General features: G+C 44.4%; 1 long non-coding RNA gene across 1 annotated transcript in view; it reads right to left on the minus strand.

Moving 5' to 3' along the window:
* The window catches only part of LOC109395878 (uncharacterized), a 29301-nt gene extending 16711 nt beyond the window's left edge, over nucleotides 1-12590 (minus strand). The window contains exons 1-3 of the long non-coding RNA XR_002126740.1: nucleotides 12399-12590; nucleotides 7613-7688; nucleotides 5955-6099 (exon numbers count right to left, since the gene is read on the minus strand). This is a non-coding gene — a long non-coding RNA (uncharacterized LOC109395878). The remainder of the gene's footprint in view (nucleotides 1-5954; nucleotides 6100-7612; nucleotides 7689-12398) is intronic.
* Nucleotides 12591-16257: the final 3667 nt, after the last annotated feature.

Below are 16257 nucleotides of genomic sequence, written 5' to 3' on the forward strand. Positions count from 1 at the left end.
GCTGGCCTCGAACCGCTGTTGCTCAGAGCTCAAACTCTTGAGCGAGCTCTTAACCAACTGAGCCATTCGGCCGGCCCAGATTCTGTGTGTTTTCATAATGTCCATCGGCATGCGTCCTTGCAGGAGCTCAGGGTATTTGTATTTCTGCAAGGGTGACCACCCCCCACACACACCTTGTCCCCCTCAGGTCTCCAGACTCCATTGGTTCAGGGGGAGGAGCTGCCCCCATGCTGGACCGTTGGCTTGGTGGCCAGAAATGGACCATCCATGGCACTTCAGACTTTCCCAGTACCAGATGGAGCCTATTTCTGGGCAGGACAAGGTTTTTCTTGGGGCACCAGGACCAAAGGTTCATGCAGCTTGAGAGGTGAAAGGCCCTTGTCCTGGCATTGGGGTGTAGTCAGGTGGACCCCACTAGGGTCTAACAGGTACTGGGTCCCAATCCTGGCCTGCCATGAGGGTGGTGTTTTGAAGCCCCCGTTTCCTCACCAGTGAAAGGGGACAGTATTTCTAATACTCAGTGAGATGATTCACGTCCATAAAAGAGGCCCCAATAAGGACTCCATCACCCTGACTGTATCTGCCGATGGTACTCCCACTAAGAGCCCATTGCTGCCATGTGCTCTCTCCACCTGGCAGGCCCTGCTGGCTCTGACTCAATTGTTCCTCCAGAAAGCATTCCTCCTCCCATCCAAGTCTGGATGGGTTATCCCTAGGCTGGGCTCCCACATCATCGGGGTCCACGCCATCAGACCCAGGCTACGGATATTGACTCTCCTGAGTGCTGGGCCCTGCAATCTTGGGCTTCCCTAATGTATGTCTTCTGCTTGAGGGGACAAGCGTAGGTACCCAGTGACAGTTTTTCTCCTGCTCCTGGGAGAGCTCCTTCTTTCCTCTCTTTGAGGACCTATGTTCTCCACACAGGGGCTCCATCTCAAGGCAGAGAAGAGAGTGGTCCCTGACCATGGCCTCACTCAACAGCCGCCAAAAGTGAGACTCCTCCTCCTGACCTTATTCTGATGGAGATGATAGCACCACCCGCCTCCCCAGATGAAGTCTTGGGCAAGAGGCGGAGCTCCTTCCCAGGCAACAGCTGGATGGGGAGGATGTTGCGGGGGCAGGGCAGAGGGTCGCTACTGGAAGAGCCTTGAGGGTTGGGTAGGGCCTGTGCTCAGTTCCAACCCCCCCCCCGCCCCCCATTCTGAGGCTCCGACCTTCCCGCAGCTTCCTCGATCTCCAGACAGGATTTGTAAAGACCCTTTGTGCTCAAACAAGCTCAAGTGGGTCCTGCTGTTGCAACTCAGAACTTCCCCGGGATTGAACACATCCAGAGCTATGCAAGTCACTTGCTGACCTGAATTTTTATTTTAATAAAAATTTTTAAATAAAATTTTTATTAAAACTCAAAATCAAACAGGAATCAGTCTCCTCCTACATTACATGGCCGGACACAACATGATTCTACTGACATGAAAACTCTCAAATTGATCAATCCATAAAGATATAAAGAATATCGGTGGGCGCCAGCCCTGGGGATAGGCTTGGTGGTAGGGGATGGAATAAGTGGGTGGAGTGAGTGAACAGGTACAGGTTTCTCTTTGACAAAAATGTTCTTGAATAGACAGTGGAGGCGGCTTTGCCACATTGTGCCCTTGCAGAAATCACATGCTATTTGGGATGCGGGGTTTTGCCAGCACCTCCCTTCACAGTTCTGCTCCAAAGCCCACTCAATTTTTCAATTGGTCCAGAGGTCCACCATCGTCTTCAGAGTAAGGGTGGACACATCCAGACTGAGAGGAGAGCAGGAGGGCATCACTACTTGCTTGTGAAGTCGAGTAGGACTGTCTCACTCCCAACTAGAATGCAAGCTCTGGAGGGCAGGGCTGTTGTCCACTGCTTGGGGCACTAGATTGGGGTCCGTGCTTAGAAACGTGCCTGCACCTATAGGGTTTCCTATACATTTGCTGAATGAGTGAGCCCCCACCAGCCCGATCACAGATATGTGAATGAGCCAGGGCCCCACTGCTCACCCCCTGCCATTCCTGCCCTGGCTGCTCCTAGGACAGGCACCCCTAGTGGAATCTCCAATCTTCTCCAATGAGAACACAGCTCAGCCCAAGGCCTTGGGGACAGTGAGGGATGAGGCAGAGGCTTCGTTGTAGGGAAGAGACAAAGGATAAGTTAGTGCCAATGCAACCCCTCCAGCAGACCTTTCCACAGGGCCAGGCACACAGAAAGCACTTTCCAGGGAGGACCCCACTGAATCCCTACCATAATCCTCTGAGGTTGGTCCTCCATTCATCCCACTGTTCAGAGGAGCCAAATGAGACTCAAAGATGTAGCAACATTCTGAAGATTCCCAGCTGGTGGGTGGCCCATGACCACTGTTCTGAGGCATCCATTTGATGCATAGTGGCCCAGTTTAGAAGGCCCTCAAGAGTCCCCTTTCCACCCTGCCATCCCTGCCCTGGGTGTGATCATGACAGGATCACCACGCTATCCACCGCCCAACAACCTGTTCCCGTGCAGGGCAGGCCCTCTCTTCATGTTCCTCTTCCCCATACATGAAAAGGAGGGTATGCTCAGAAAGGGCTCACAGAGATAATGTGGCCTGGAGAGGCCTGGCGTAGGCCACCTGGTGTTTGTTACCTTATGGGGCCTCCAGGAAAATGGCCAGATGTCAGGCATGAGGGTTGAGCCAACATCTGCAGCATCTGGGAAGGCTCTCCCAGTGGGGTTTCCTAAAGCAAGAGCGCCGGGAAGTCAGGAAGCAGCAAGACATCTTTCACTAGGGAATGCCTCTAGCCACATGAGCTGGCTATGAGGTTGTCACTAGAATGTGGGTGCCTGGTTACAGGGGTTCCAAGTTCCATTGTGATTACTTCCTGGGATCCCCTTCCCTAAATCCCCTTCTCAAATCACACATATTCTACTAGTCCTCTGAGTTGCTGACTGCTCACCCCCGTTGTCCATGCAAGACCATATCTTTATACAGTGACACCAACACACCACTCCCCACAGCCCCCTGGGAAGATCTGATGCAGCCTGGGTCCCAGCTTTGAAACAGACCCGGGGTCAGACCCAGCTCCTCATTCCTACCTCTTCTGGATCCTGATAAGCCATAGTGCCTCCTAGGGCCTGTCTGTCTCCTGTCTGCACAATGGGGATTATAGCATGTGCTGCCTAGGGCTTTCCACAGGCATGTCTGGGATAATACTTATGAAACTGGAATGCTGTCATGTGTAGGTAGTATCTCCAACCTCTGTTTTCTGTCTCTTGTCCCCTTCTGTGTATGCTCCTCTTCTGATCCTACCCATAGTCCTTACATCGTGTGTGTGTGTGTGTGTGTGTGTGTGTGTGTGTGTGTGTGTGTGTGTTTGCCAGGGCTCATGTTCTGGATGCCCAGAAGTTAACGGGAATGTTTATAGCAGCTCTATTCATAACATCTAAAAACTGGAAACAATTGAAATACCCATCCACTGGTAGGTGAATAAACTGTGGTATATCCATACCATGGAATCTACTCTACAGTAGAAAAGGAACAAGCTACTTATACATCTAAAACACAGATGAATCTCAAAAGCATTATGCTAAGTGAAAGAATCCAGACAAAAAAGGCTACATACATACTGTACAACTCCATTTATATGACATTCTGGAAATGGCAAGACTATATGGACAAAACAAATTAGCAGCTGCCAGTGGCCAGCATTCAGAGAGGGGACTGACAGCAGAGGACAACAAGCGTTGGTAGAAACCTTCGTTTTTTTATTAAATTTATTGGGGTGACATTGGTTAATAAAATTATATAGGTTTCAAGTATACAATTCTGTAATACATCACCTGTATATTGAATTGTGTGTTCACCACCCAGAGTCAATTCTTCCATCACCATATATTTGACCCCCTTACCCTCTTCTACCATTCTCCCTTCCCCCTTACTCTCTGGTAACCACTAAACTATTGTCTGTGTCTATGAGTTTTTGTTTCTTTGTCTTGTTCATTTGTTGCTTTCCCACATATGAGTGAAATTACATGGTTCTTGACTTTTTCCATCTGACTTATGAAATGTTCTACATCTTGATAGTGGTAGTGGTTACATAATTATATTCAAAACTAATAAAAAGTGTATGCTTAAAATTAATGAACTTTATTTTATTTTAATTATACCTCAATAAGGCTGTTGGGTTTTTTTGGGTTTTTTTTAAGAATAAGGAGGAAAAGTTGAGGGAGACTCTAATTGGTGACCTTGGGTGTTGCAAGTACATTATTAGCTCACTATTTTGAAAACTGATAATTAAAGGGAAAGAATCAAGCAGTTACCTGCCTCTCCTGTACAGACTATATTTCAAGGTACAATTTCTACCTGGTCCTTTTAGTTTCTACTAAACATCTGACTTGCAAGCCAACAATGGGCCACGCAGAGAATCAGTCTCCTGGAGGCCTCAGGGCAGGAACACCGTTGGTCCCCTCTGTGGACGTGCCCTCCAGGCAGCCTACCCAGCAGTCCTTGGGCCATCCCAGCTCAGGGACAGCTCGGTGCCAGGAAAGAAGACCTCAATAGGGCAGGTGCAGGAGCTGTGCTAGCAGAGCAGCCTTATGTGCCACAGGAACCAATGTTTCTGTAACAAGTTCATACACAAGAGTTTCCAGGGTCCCCACAAGAGTCCCTGCACTTAGGGAAGCTGTGACTGATTGCATTTTCCAAAAAGGTATGTAACAGTACTCTTGTCCCACATGTTATTCTAGAAGCGTGCCACATCAAGAAGCGAACTCTAATTCTCCTCCCCTCAGTCAAAGCAAGTTATGGCTCATTTGTAACATGGCAGAAGTGTTACTGTGGGACTCCAGGGCCAGGTCAGAAAACACAGCGAAATGTCTACCTTGTTCCCTGAGTACTCGTGCTGGAGCCAGAGCATCTAGAAGAGCAGTCCAATGGCACATGAGCTGGGATGGGAGCTCCATTTGCCCTTCCCCCATCCCCTTTCCTCAGATCAGGAATGCAAACATTCCAGGTCTCAGGTGGACCTGAGAGTGACTTTGGAGGCAGGGCCCACATGCTGAGGACAGAACTCAGGTTCCTGATAACTGTTTGGTGAGGACCAGCCTGGACTGCTAACATCTTGACTTTATGTGAGAGAATGAGCCTGGTGTGTTTGAGCCTCCCTTACTTACGGTTTCTGTTCTGTGCAGGTAATCTAATCCTTTCTGGTATCGATGGCATTCCACAGCAGAGAAGAGAAGCTGTCTCTGGATATTTTATGGAGATTACACTAGACAAGGTCCATAGCCTACTACACTATTATAGCGACCTCAAAGTCAATCCCCAAATGGGGCCCAAGGACCTTGGCATGCATACATATACCAAACGGCCTCTCTCCTGGGACAAAGAGATTATGATCATAACTCTTAAACAAGGTATATCAAAGTGGCTGACCCCTTCCTGGAAGAGATACTGCACATGAGAACTGAGGGAAAGTGAAACACGTCAGTGTCCGCAGAGGAAATAGATGGCATGTTAAGTTGGATCATGTGGAGTGAGTTTAATAAAAGAACTACCCATGAAGGCATGGGGTGCAAAACCACAGGCCACATCAGGCATCCTTAGACCTGAAGGGACAACAGGACAGAGCAGTTGCTGGGACATAGGAAAGAACTTGTGTGGAAAGGGCTCCATGCAGAGGTGTGACGTTTGAGGACTGCAGCCAAGCCAGAGTGACGAGGCAGCAAGGGTCCAGAGGAACAGGCACCCTCCCATCTCCTCTCTCTCTGATCTGCCTGTGCTCCCAACTGAGCACAACCACAAGTCAGAGGGCTGGCCAGAGCACCCCACAAGGAAGGACAATGGGGAGAGGGGTGGGGGAGATGTAAGGGGCAGACAGAAGACACTCGCACACAAGCAACATGTGCAGCTTCCCAGTTAAGGCTCCTTTGTTAGACTCTCGTTTACTTACCGTGTTTACCTCTGCAGGCCTGTGTCCAGGAAACTCTCTTAATATTCCAAATAATAGAGGAAGAAAAGTGTCTTTGTATTTCCCTACAGCCCACAGTCGATAATTGAAGAGTCCCACTTTCAAGCAAATAATATTTCCATGTGATCTGGGTATTACAAATGACAGAAGAAAAGATAAACAAGTAAAACCTTCAACCAGGATCAACCCGGAAATTTCCATCACATTATGATCAAAATAATTTTAATAGAATCTAGTTCAGAGAGGAAAAGCATGCCCTATTGGGTAGGCTTAGCATACCCACCCGAGTCCTCTCAGCGAACGTGCCCCTCCCTCCATGCCGCCATGGCAGATCAGGCCTGGGACAGACACCTGGCCCAAGGCCAGCCATTCTGCCGCCGGTCAGCAGCCACCAGATTCTATCACTCACCATGTAATTAACCGTGCCTCTCACCATACACACGAAAAAATTAATTCTAGATGGTTTGAAGACCTACACATGAAAATCAAAATAAAGGTTCTAGAAGAAGGCATATCTCTTCATGACCTAAGTACAGGCAAATATATTTTAAAAGGGATACAAAAAGCATTAACCATAAAATAAAATATTGATGATTTGATAACATTAAAATAAAGGATTTCTGTTCAGTAAAAGTCACCAGTAAGAGAGTGAAAAGACAAGTGTCACAGATTAGAAAAAAAATATTTGTGACACATTACCCTCTCAAAGGACTCATATTGAAAATATACAGGGGGTGGCCGGGTTGCTCAGTTGGTTTGAGCTTGTGCTCTTAACAACAAGGTTGCCAGTTCGACTCCCACATGGGATGGTGGGCTGTGCCCCCCGAAACTAGATTGAAAACAGCGAGTGGACTTGGACCTGAGCTGCTCTCTCCACAACTAAGATTGAAGGACAACAACTTGACTTGGAACTGATGGGTCCTGGAAAAAACACATTGTTCCCCCAAAAAACACATTGTTCCCCAATAAAGTTTAAAAAGAAAGACAGAAAGAAAGAAAGAAAGAAAGAAAGAAAGAAAGAAAGAAAGAAAACATACAAAGAACTTACAAATTACTATGAAAAAGGCAATCCAATTTTGAAAAAACAAAAAGACTGACACAATTTCACAAACGAGGATATCCAAATACCCAATAAATGTATGAAAAGGTGCTCAACATTACTACACATCAGATGATGGAAATAAAAACCCCAATGAGATATCATGACACACCCATCAGGATGACTTAAAATAAGAGGCTGCCAGCACCCGGAGACAGTGAGAACATGGAGCTGCTGGGACTCTGATGTGCTGACAAGAGCAGGGTAAAACTGTACAGCCACTTTATAAAACAATATGGAAGCACCCACTCAAACTGAACTGGCCTTTATCTTATGACCCAGAAATTCCATTCCTAGGTCTAGGTCCCCACACACACACCTAAAAATACATACAAGAATGTACATAGTAGCTTTGTTTACAGCACCCAAAAGCTGGAAACTCAAATGCCTACTGGAAGGAGGATAGATTTTGAAATTGCAGCATATTCATGCTATGAACACGTACACAACAAAAAGAAAAAAAAGAATTTCTGCCTCACACAACACCATGGTGGAATCCTGCAGACATAATGGGTAAAAGAAGCCAGACACAAAAAAGTACCTGTTGTTTGATCCCATGCATATGAAGTTCAACAAAACAAATCCATGGTGATGGAAATGAGAAGAGTGGTTCCCTCCTGGAAGAGGAAAGGGACGTGAGAGAGCTGCCGGCTATATCTTGATCTGAGAATGATCACATGTAAAAATTCATCTGTACACTTTACTAAACATGTGCTCCATCTTAAACATTTTCTAAAATAATTTAATTAAGAGACTGTGGGGCCGGCCGAGTGGCGCGATGGTTAAGAACTCGCTTGGGATACCAGAGGGCCCCGGTTCGGATCCCACATATGAGGGCCAGTGACACTGCCCTCTACAGCTAAGATGCTGAACAACAGCTCAACCTGGAGCTGGGCTGCCATGAGTCGCCGGCGACGGTGTAGGCTGCAGCCCCTGTGGCAGTGGGTTGTCATGGGCTACCGTATGTAGCCAGCAGCCAGCGTGAGCGGCCAGCAGCCGCAGTGAGCGGCCGTCCAGAAGCCGGCGACTGATCTGCCTCACCCGGGAAGAGCACAATGATGGTGCCAACTTGGGCCAGTGAAGCAACGTCCTCCACAACTAGACTGAAGAACAAAACGACAGCAACTTCTGTTCCCCTTCCCCCAATTCCCCAACGCTGTTCCCATTCCCCAATTCCCCAATAAAAATCTTAAAAAAAAAAAAAAGAGACTGTGTGTGAATCTAAAAATGCATGTCGGGCACCATGGCAGGCCTAGCTTATAGGAGAGAAGAGAGTACAGTGAGGAAACCAGCTCAAGAGCAGAAAATGGGGTGCGTGGGGTCTTGAGCCTCAGGAGAGGGATGGAAGAGGCCCCAGCTTAGCCCCTAAGGGTCAGAGGTCATTGCAAATCCCAGCCCATGCGCCCACAAGTCCTGACTTCATTGCCTGAAATCTCAGCATACTACCATTAATCTGAAGTGATTAAAGTGGACCGAAGCTAATTATTTCCTCTGTAGTCAGTAAGCTGTTTCTAAATGTAAAACCCACAGGTGGGGAGAGTGTAAGTAAGCTAGCAGATGATAGGAGTGCAAATTAGAGTAACCTGTCCAGAAGACAGTTTTATAATACAAAGCAAAAGCTTTAAAATGAACACACTCTAGGAATCCTAGGACAACATTTGGACATTCCCAGAGATTTGTTTAAAAAGTAAAAATGGAAAAGGAAAATAACCAAAATGTTCAACAATAGCATTAAACTATGGAACATTTATGCATTCTATGATTTCATTTTAAAACTATGTTGTAGGATATAATTAGAGTAATTATAATATGAAAAAACTCAAGACACTTTAATGTCTATGAAAGGGGTAATGATTAAATTACATAGCCACACTATAACCATTATGTAATATTTTTTTAAAAAGGGAAAAATTAGACAAATCTATATGTCTGACATGTTGGCTGATTGAAAAAGCAAGTTGCAAATAAAATGTATAATATGAACAGATTGTTAAAATTCACAAAAATAATGCTTATATATTTACATTTACATTTAAAATGTCATTAAAGTATAAATATTTTTAATTTTCATACTCATGAATTATTTGGATTTTTATAATGAGCATTACTACTGATGTAATTTTTAGCTAATAAAGTGTTAAATAATAATAAAGTTGATACAAAAAAATAATGAAACCAAGATCCACAATATATTTCTAAATTAAAAGAAGCAATTTACAAGAGAATGTATAATATGATTCTATTTTATGCAACATTTAGAACAACACAAATATTAATAATGGATAGTTTTAGATGTTGGTATTAAGGAAAAGATAAGTAATAAAATGGCTTAAAATAAAGATACATCGGTAAAAGTAATGTTAAACAAAAACTTTCGAGGCCAAAGCTTTTCTGAAAGAAAGGGCTTAATGAGCCATCTTCTAGCCAGGAAAAGGACCAGGTCCTGGGGCATGCAATCTAAACCACCAGCAGCAGAGCCAGATGCACAAGGCAAACATGTCTGCTGTGCTGGGACTGACAGGGCTCTTTTATAATATGAGTTTGGAGAATAAAGATATATGATGTTTTGAAAGAATTTACATTGGCTATAGGTAACAAGGGCAGGAAAGGGTGAAGCAGGGCTAGCTCCGGGACAGGTTGCACAGCCTGTAAGTATGAAGTGCTGGGTGGTGGGCAATGGGTGGTGGGCAACAGTCCAGAGTCTGGTAGTTGGCTACACCTTTTCAGATAAGAGCTTAAATAGCCGCCTGGAAGTTGATTCAAAGTTTCAACATACATCCAGGAATGCGAGCAGTTTTTTGTTGGTTTCTGCCCATGGCTCTGTTAACTGATTAACTCATTGTCTCTTCTTCCCACCCTCTGGCCCACTGTAATTTAATTTAGGACATCTCAGAATTTTTCTCATCAGTAGGCAAATTTTTTTAAACAAAATAAGCTATTGTTGGGTCCAAAGATGTCAATCAGGGACATCTGGGTGGAGAGATGCCCAGCTGAAAGAAGGCACGAGACAGACTGTGTGCCATAAATGCAGCAACAGCTCTTTTTTCATCCGAGCGGGGCCAGAGAGAGCAAGCTCCAAAATGGGAGCGGGGGTTTTTATCCCCTCATACAAACAACAGCAGCATGGTGCCAGCACACATGCGCACAGGACAGAAGCTTATAATTGACATCAAATGTACAGCAACAAGTTGTTTCCCTCTGTCCTACCCAAGAGGCAGGGGCAGGCCAGTCTCCAAAGCCTGTAAACATTTCCTAACTGAGAGGCCCTGACAGCTGGGCCCCATAGCTATGTTAGTGACAATGTGAAGAGACAGCCATTTTTGCATACAGTTGGTGGTAGCATAACTGGGACTTTTCTGGAAAACAACTTAAAATTATGTATCCAGAGCCTTAAATGTATTTATTTTCTTAGTGCAAGAATATGAATTCTAGGAATCTATCTGTCCTCAAAGAAATAACCTCAGAAATGCAATCAAAGATTGTACACATAACACAATTATTTGCAATAATGAAAAACTGGAAACTTTGTACAGAGTATCAATATTACTCTTTATAGAGACAGAGAAAAAAATCAGAAAAACATAAACTAAAATTTGAACAATGCTTTCCTCTAGGTGGCGAAAATAAGATTTTTATTTTATTTTCTACAGGTTCCTATATTTTTTAAATTTACTAATGATCTTCTATTGCTTTGTAAAGTTGAGGAAAAAATTTTCCTAAAAACAATAGACATAGGACAGTAATCATTGTTTGATCGTTGTAATTCCACTTATATGAGGCACCTATAATCAAATTCATAGAGACAGAAAGTACATTGGTGGTTGCCGGGGCTGCGGGTAGGGGGCTGGGGAGTGTTTAACGGGTACAAAGTTTCAGTTAAGGATGATAGGAAAGTTCTGGAGACGGATGGGGTGATGGTTGTACAAGAAGGGGAATGCCACAGAACTTTAAAATGGTTAAAATGGCAAATTTTATGTATATTCAACTATAATAAAAAAAATACAGCTCATAGTTTTTCAGTAGCTTCTGTGAGCTGTTCTACATCTTTCCAATAAATTCCTTTTTATGATTTGTAATTCTTGCAACTAAAGGCTTCTAACTAATCATAAGGAATTATCAGATGCCTATCCTGCAGGATATACCCAGGAAGAAAGCCACCTCAATGTGTCAAGGGTGTCAGTAATCTTGGAACTCCACAAAATTTATGTGGATTTTTTACATCAGTTCCTCAATTAATGGGAGCAGACAGCTCCAAGCTGTCATATATACAAGCTGAGAACTGAACATCTAACTTCACCCTGATTCTTCTCTCCAAGTCTCTCCCCAACACCTCCATGGTTGACCCCAATCTAAATATTGACATCGTCGAATTTCTTTATCTGATTCTGCCCCCCATCTTTTCTGAGGGTACGGGATCCTTCAGCTCCTCCCTAGGGTCTCTTCCGCAGCCCCTCCCCATCCATCTTCCTATGGAGGCAACAGCCCACTATAACTGCAGTCTAATATAAGAGGCTGAGAGGAGGGGGTGAGGCATGAAATCAGTGTCCCAATAGTGCTATACTCTGTTCTTACAGAAAGGATTTTGACATTTGAGGGGCTAGCATCCTGTTTCATCTCCAAAGACTAAGAGTCCACAAAGAGTAATGCTTTTTCCTTTTGCTGAGATAAAATATGAATTATGTTGTTCTTCTAGTCATTCAATCTAAAAATATCTGTTGAGCCTCTTTTACACGCTAGGCACTAGTGCAAGGGATTTTAATTCAATGAAGGGCAAGACACAACCCTGCCCGCGAAGAGCTCAGGCCCGGTGTGGAATGCAGACAAGTAAATGAAGACAAGTAAATAATCATAACTCAAGGTCCCACAAGCTACGATACACTGAAGTGTAGGGTTGTGATGCTGGGGCGAGGGGCCCGGACGTGAGCGCGGAGCATTTAATTGGTGAACGAACTTATCCTCTGCTCAGCCCACCTCAGGAATGGCCTTCCAGTATTGCTCTATCACTGACACACAGGGATTTTCATTACACATCTGAAATCACTTAGTGTTTTCACTTATTCTTCACCACGTTGAAAGAGTAAAATTATTTGCTTTAGCAGCTTTTCAACCTTGGCACTACGGACATTTAGGACTGGATGATTCTATGTTGTGGGAACTGTCCTGTGCATTGTAGGATGTTTAGCAGCATCCCTGACCTCTAGCCACTAGATGCCAGTAGACTGCCCTCCCCCAGTTGTGATGACCCAAAATATTTCCAGACACTGACCAATGTCCCTTGGGGGACAAAACTGGCCCCAGTTGAAAATCACTGCTCTTTTGTTACTCACCGATTTGAGAAGCTCTTACGGCCTCTGAACGTTTCCCATTTGAACGTCAAGGTATGCTTCTCTCCTGAGTGGTCAGTGGAGCCTTCTGTGAACTCTAGCCTGCTGTGGCTGTGCTCCAGGGAGCATAGTGTTCGAGGATACGCAGGGAGGAGTGGGCGCGGAGACTGAGAAGCACTATTGTCAAAAGCCTCGGATGCCAGCCTAAGGAGTATATACTCAATCCATTAGAACACAGGTAGCCATTGAGTGTTTTGCAACAGACAAGGGATCAGAATCACACTTCACAACACTATGTGGCAGCTGTGCACTGGGCAGATAAGAGACGTGACAGTTTGGAAGACAAGTCACTCACTGATGGGCTCTTGAACAGTCCTGATAATGTGATGGCATTTTCATCTAGGAAAGTGGCAGAGTCAACTGAAAGCAGTAAACAGGCCTACGAGGCATTTAGGAGGTGGACTACTTAGGGACAGGTGGAGGGTGGAGAGGCAAGGGAGAAGGAAGAGCTAGAGCTGCTCCCAGGTGTTTGGACTGAATGGCAGAGAGGCGGTGGGAGGTTTGGGAAACGCTTGGGGCTAGTCGGGCTGAGCTGGGTCTGAACCACAGGCTGACTGGAGGGCAGCAAGCAGGCACCCCTGTGCCCCAAACTTCAGTTTCTTCCTCTTTAAATGGAGATACTGGCCCACACAAACACTGTTGGGCAGATTAGATCAAACACTGCATGTAACCCCCAGCATGGGACCTGGCAGTCGGTGTGTGTCCCCACAGTGCCACTGGTACAGACAGAGAAATCACAACCAGCATTTGGGAAGGTAAATAGCAAGTCAGTTTTTTTATTAAGATGTAATTCGCATACTATAAAAAATTTATCCTTTTAAATTGTACAGTTCGCTTTTTGGTGTATTCACAAAGTTACACAACCATCACCACTATCTAATTCCAGAACATTGTCATCACCCTGAAAATAAACTCCACATCCATTAGCAGTCACTCCCATTGTCCCCTTCCCACCCCCCATGGCAACCACTGACCTATTTTCTGTCACTGTAGATTTCCCTATTCTGGATATTTCATATAAATGGAATCAATCAATCATATTACATGGTCTTTTGTGACTGGCTTCTTAGTATGTTTTCAACACTTAGTATGTTTTCAAGGTTTATCCATGCCGTTGCATGGATCTATCTGTACAGTAGGTCCTCGAATAACATTTCATTATAATGTTGATAACATGCTGTAGAAAGTTAACTCTTGTTTATATCAGCTGTGGTAAAATTGGTTTCATTATAATGTGTCATTTCACAAGTCACAGAACCTACAATGTTAAGTGAGGACTTATTGTTCTTCATTACTTCTTACTGCCAAATCATACTCCATTGTGTAGATAAACCACATTTTGTTATCCATTTACTAGTTGATGGCCATTTAGATTATTTCTACTCTTTGGCTATTATGAATAATGCTGCTATGAACATTCCTGTACAAGTCTTCATATAGACATGTTCTCAACTCTCACATATGTACACAGGAGTGGAACTGCTAGGTCACACAGTAACTCTGTGGTCAGCTCTTTGAGGACCTGCCAGACTGTTTTCCACAGCAGCCCAAGATCAGTTTTGCACCCTTGACGATGAGGTGACAAAGTGGTGATCAGAACTCAAGACCAGAGAACAAGCCGATCAGCCTGCAAGTGGGTGACAGCAGCGAGAAGACGGCTAAGGAAGGAAGCAAGTGAAGCCTGGGAAAAGCTCCTCCTCCTGTGTTTGGGCCTTAACCTCCTACGTTTCCACACAGAACGTGTCATAGGGCAGCTCTGAAAGTCAGATGATGTGGTGAATGTAAAAGTACTTTGACAAAGCAGAAAGTGACATAAACATTTTTCTTATCTCATAGGAGTATCTAATTATAGTATGTGTGTTTCAATGCCAGCTTTGTACAAAAGGTGCAACGTAAAACGTGCTGCTGAAGGACAGAGCTTGACTGCAGAACCTGAGCATCTCCACAGAGCTTGCTGAGAACTGGAGATGCAAGTCTCCACCTGGACCATGGCAGGAGTTCAGGAGAGAACGGCTACTCGTTCACTCAGCGGTTAGCTAACTGATAACATGCTGATCAGAAGTTAACAGAAGAATCCACAGTTACCTCAAAATAACGTTTTCAAAAAGTCAGTAGTGTATCTAGGATAAACCACAACACAAAAAAATATATATTACCATCTTTAAGATTTTTTATAATTTCCCAATTTCCTACAATACTTCCCTATTTCTTCTATAATCACAAAAGTAACACAAGTCGAAAGAGAAAATATATAACATGTATCATAAAGCAATGGCATGCATTTACATACTCCTCAAAGTATCTCAGCAACACCTATCATATAACCTTTAAGTGAACACCAGGCAGTATCATCTATTCTCTCCTTCCAATATGTATAAAATATATGAGGATTAAAGTCAAAGTTCTTCTAAAGTCAGCTCAAAAAATGCTTGTGCCAACCCCATTCCCTTTTTCTTTGTTTTTCCTCAGTGAGGATCTTTTGGAAACACAGGGGTATTCATATTTCCAGATTGTTTTCAGTTTAAGGAAAGGGTAGAGGTGCTTGATGACACAAGGCAATCCACAGCCCCATAACCCAGGTGCCCATTTAGCCATTTCGGTTAAACAGGATGAAGTCATGTCCTAACCCTTGAGGGCTGGGCCTGCAGGTAAGGCATGCAAATGCTCACTCAGCCACATGGCCAAGCTCTGCTGGGCACAGAACCTGGCTTCATCCCTCTGATCCTTTGTTCTTCCTCTTAGGAATTTGAAAGTTAACTTCTGGGTGCAAAGAAATTAAGCCTTAAAGTGTATTGATTTTAGTCTTATTTTAACACTTTGGCTTAGTTGTCAGTTCTGGGTCTGATTCGTTTCTTATTAAAGCAGAAGGCCCAATCCACTGATTCTACACCCAAAATAACCCCTTAATAACTGAAACAATCTTGCAGTCTTCCCCCAGAAAGCAAACACAAAACACCCAGCCATTTATATTTCCCAGTGAAAAATACTCTGGCTTCCTATCAATTGTCAGCGAGCAAAACGTTCATCAGTGGCAGGTTTAACACCAGGGACGTGACAAAGGAAGCCACAGGGGAGTCTTTGCTGCCTTCTGAGCTGGTCTCACTGGCAGGTGCTGCTGGTACATGCAGATAGCGAGGCCAGTATCCTGCCAGTGCAACACACAGCCAAACAGACAAAGGCAGAGCTCCAGCCGGAGCAGATGGCTGTGGGTAAACGTTAATTAATATTAAACAACACAAGATGATCATGAGTAACTAACATAAGGGGCAGGGTGAATGAGAAAAAAAAATGACAAAGGGTGTAACTAACAAGCCCAACTTTCTTGTCTGTGAATTCTATGTATTTTCAGATTTATTTTCCTTCAGCCCAAAACCCTAGTCTTTAAAGGATTTCTATGGCGATATAAAGCAGCAGTGTGCAAATATCGCATTTCTATCAATCCCAGCTCCTACTTGGACAGGTATGAACTAGAGAATGACACACACAAGGCTCCTCTCTTATCTTCACCTCTGTGTCTTCAATCCCCTCCACAGGCTCCCTAGGTTGGTTACTATTACAGACCTCTCCACTCCTCTTCCTCTTTTCAAAAGCTCCGCCGTAGTCATCGATTCAAATACCTGCTCCATCCACTCTACCTGAAGGACTCCCTCATCTCCAGTTTCAGGGTCCTAAATCTAGTCCCAAAAGTACAGCCACCTGTGTAATCTCACGCGATCAAACTCAACACTAGCAAAACAACTTCTCACCTGCCCCCCACCCCCAAATAGCTCCAACTTTTGCATGTTTAACTCTTTCAGAAGTT

The sequence above is a fragment of the Hipposideros armiger genome, unplaced genomic scaffold (assembly GCF_001890085.2).
Source record: "Hipposideros armiger isolate ML-2016 unplaced genomic scaffold, ASM189008v1 scaffold_491, whole genome shotgun sequence".
In the NCBI taxonomy this organism is placed as follows: domain Eukaryota; kingdom Metazoa; phylum Chordata; class Mammalia; order Chiroptera; family Hipposideridae; genus Hipposideros; species Hipposideros armiger.